We start from the raw sequence: 3924 nt of genomic DNA, 5'->3' as shown, positions 1-3924 counted from the left end.
AAGTCAATCACTTATGCTAGAAAATTCAAGTCCTTTAGTTCCCTGCTAGTCCACTGCCATAGGAGTAGAAAAAATATCCAGTGGCAAATAGATCTCTAGGCTTAATGGAACACTAAATTGTCCCCTAGTAGAAGTGCTTTCCCTCCAAACCTAGAACTCTAGTTGGGTAAAGCCTAAAGTTTGGAGGAAAGGTGGTAAAGGTTATCCAAGTGAGTCAATGGCATTTGGTGATGGTAAAAGAGATGTATTCCTACTTCTGCTTTCGGAAGCATCTATTCTACTGTTGAAGACACGGCACCATATAGTAGATTCTGGCTAAAACTCCAATTCCACAATGATTCATCCCAAAGAGCTCAATTCAGATGTATCTTTTATGAAGTCACTCTAATGTTCTATCAAGAAACAGTTTCTGAATGATTTAGTATAATATAGGGCTAATGAATCTCATGGTCCTATGTTTTTATACCTCTTTCACTGCCAAATAGGTCTATTAGCCCAAGACCATGTTATGAAAATGCCACGATCATAAATATTTTGTGAGCCTGAGATAATGATGTTAGCTGAGGGATTGAATACAAACCCTTATCCAGAAACATATCAGTCTCAGTAAAGACAAAGCACTTTGTACATCACATCAGCTTGCCATTAAGTAGTTGGTCATTGTCTTCAAGGAATTATGCCACAATGAGGATGCAGTGTCAGTGTCTAATCTTGACAGCTCCTGTATTCATTATTACCAACAGGTACGCTGATAGGAAATCTAGGTGAGAAGAAGCACATGCTGTTATTCCAAGGCATAGTCTTCCCCCTGCACCATAACTACCCCATTCATTGGACTATTTTAAAATAAAGTGGCCAAAGACAAAGGTTGCCTGTCACTGAAAAATGTATTATATCCATTTGTTGTTTAGTACTTCCTCTAAAGTACTTGCTTTCTTTTGAGCACTATATTAATTTTCTAGTGTTGTATAACAAATTACTCCAAAATTTAGCAGCTTAAAATAACATTTATTGTGTGAAAGTTTATGTGAGGAAATAAGCTGCCATCTTGTGAGTTTTCCTGTTGAGAGGTCCATGTGGCATGGAATTGATATCTCTGGTCAATAGCCAGCAAGTACCTGAGGCATGCCAACAACCACATGGCCCACTTGTTCCTGTAGACCCAGAAATTTTAGGGAAATTAGAATATTTAAGGGTTTAAAGCACATCCATGCTTATGTTATTTTTCCATAGCTTTGCTCAATCTTTGCCTATTACATCCTTATCTTCCTTATTATATTTGTTTGGGGCTATAAACTCAACTCTGCTTCTATTAAGTTATTATCCCTTTCCCAAATATATCACACACTTTCACTCCTCCACATCTTTGCTCTGATAGTTTTTTATGACTTGATTTATCTCATTCTTCAAGGTCCAACCCATTGTCACTTATTCTGTGATCATTTTCTAATATCCTAGATAGAATGGATTGTTTCTCATATCAGTACTTCCATAGTACTATTTATTCCTCTATGTGCCTGATTTATATTAAAGCTGTTGCCTCTTATCTCTCTCAATAAATTATGGGCTTTTCAGGTCATGCACCTTCCTGAATGCTTTATACATAATAGATGCCTAATAAATGGGTCTTTGGTAAAAGTCAATTTAGAAAAAAGTTAACTGGTCTACAAGATGGAATAAGAAGTAGTTAGGGAATATAATTGTTGTTTCACAAGAATAATATACAATTGACTACTCTCAGGATTAAAGAATATCTGTCTTTAGTATATTTTGAAACATGTTACCAAAGGCAATATATTAAAATAAATAAACATTAGAATGACCATTTTCTCATGACCTAACTCCCATTTTCTTTCTTAATTTTATTTCAGGCACTGCATATGGGTTTGATTTACATTATTCTTAAAGTCCTCTTGAAAAAGGAATTTTTTGGATGCAGTACAAATGGGAATCAATTTCTTATGGTAGAAAAATGGTACTGAACTGCTACTGATGGATTGGTTGACATCCAGCCTCTGTGAACGGCAACGATCAAATAGAGCATAGTCCAGACTCTCTCTTACATTTAAAAATTATATTTTAAAATAAAACAGAACAAAACTTAAGTGGGTCCAGAAACAAGCAATAAAAATAATTAAATGGATAGAATTAAGCCCATGTGAGAAAACATTAGTTCAGTAAGAAGTGTCAACTAACTAATTAACTATCTAACTAAAAGACCCAGGGTTACTTATTAACTATCTAAAAGTATATTAAAGCTTCGTTTAATAAGTTAAATGCTGACCAATTGAGCTTTATTTGAAGAACATAAAATGAGAAGTAGATTTCTCTAAGAATTTTCTTAGATGTAAGTTGAATACGCTTACTACTAGAATTATTCATTTATCGAATAAACAAAAAATATGTTTAGGTACATTTTGCCTAAACATCTTTCAAAATTGTGTAAATGGATAGATTAGACGTTTATCTGACTAGAATCATGAAAATGGACCTTAATGGTTTTAAAAGTGTAGATTGTTTTATAAAAGATTATTTGGCTTAATATCAGATTTCCAAAGTCACAGTGACATGAGGGATTGGCCTATTAATAATTTCATAAATGAATTGGTATAAACACTGGTGGTGAAATATCATTGGAACAAGACTCTCCAAGGTTCTAGGAAGAGTCTGCAGTACAAGAAGAAGGTGTTTTCATATTTGGCCTCTGTTAGGGACTGTTGCTGGCCCAACATGTTTCTCCCTAGAGAAGCAGCCAACACTAACATAGATGCTACACAATGCTACCATGCTAAGATATATCTTACTCTGTTCTTTTGATGTCTTTGGCTGGTTAAAACGTTTACTCTTTCTCTTTATATTCAGTCTCTCACAATTGAATGCCTAATCTGTCCATTCTGAACCTCCATCCCCAACTCTGTTTATTTGTTTCTTGATCTCAACTTCCTCTTCCTGCCAGGCCATTATATGAACAATCTTTTGAGTATGTTTCCAGTTTATATTTAAACTGGGATCATTCTCACCAGTGCACATACCTCTTGAGCTATCCTCTACTGAAGCATGGCCTAGATTTGTGGACTGCAGGTAGGGTGAAATGTCCACAGTTTACTAGTAGCAATTTTCCTCCAGGGGAACACTTACTATGCAAACTTCTAAGATAGTTGTTGTTTTTTTTTTCCAATTAGTTCACTTGACAAGTATTTTTAGAGATTAATGATGTTGAAATCCAGATATAGTTCCTAAGCATCATTTGCCAATTCCTGAGCATAAGAATCCTATCAATAAAGAAACATGAATATATATTATCTCTTTTTGATTCTCTTTCTAAGGAAAAAATCCCACTATTTTCACTGATTCTCTTTCTAAGGAAACAAACTACTACTTCTCGGGTCCACATTCTCTAATTTATAAAATAAACTTTATTTTAATGTTTGAAATGCTAGGAAAATTGTTCCTTGGTTCCTAAATTCTATTTTTTTTAATATTCCATAATTTTGGAACATTGATTTACCAAGATAATCTCTGAATTTTGTTATGACAGAAATTCATACTTTTGGACTTGGAGCACTGGATTCATTTAAGCCATCTATGAATTTCCCTATAATCTTCTTTCATGTATTAAAATGTAATTCCTTTTTAATCATTTTGTTGTTATTTTATCATCATTACATTTGGTATTATATACACAGGTATTTCATTTGTCACTTACAGCTTTGAAGCTTTGTATCTTTAATCGACTCTTCAGTTAATTATTTTGGAAGTAGAAAAAAAATAACATCTAAGGTATAGAGTTGTTGCTGGAACTCTACAAACAGAGAGGAGGGCTGCAGAAAGAATACCACTATATTAGGTCTCTCTTTCTTTAACTTGGAACAGCAGAAAAAAGGCACTAAATAACATAGTAGAATATTTTTAGATTCTTCATTT

This window comes from Pteropus vampyrus, unplaced genomic scaffold (assembly GCF_000151845.1).
Source record: "Pteropus vampyrus isolate Shadow unplaced genomic scaffold, Pvam_2.0 Scaffold139, whole genome shotgun sequence".
NCBI lineage: Eukaryota > Metazoa > Chordata > Mammalia > Chiroptera > Pteropodidae > Pteropus > Pteropus vampyrus.
The sequence above is the reverse complement of the archived record's forward strand: the minus strand, read 5'-3'. Positions refer to the sequence as shown.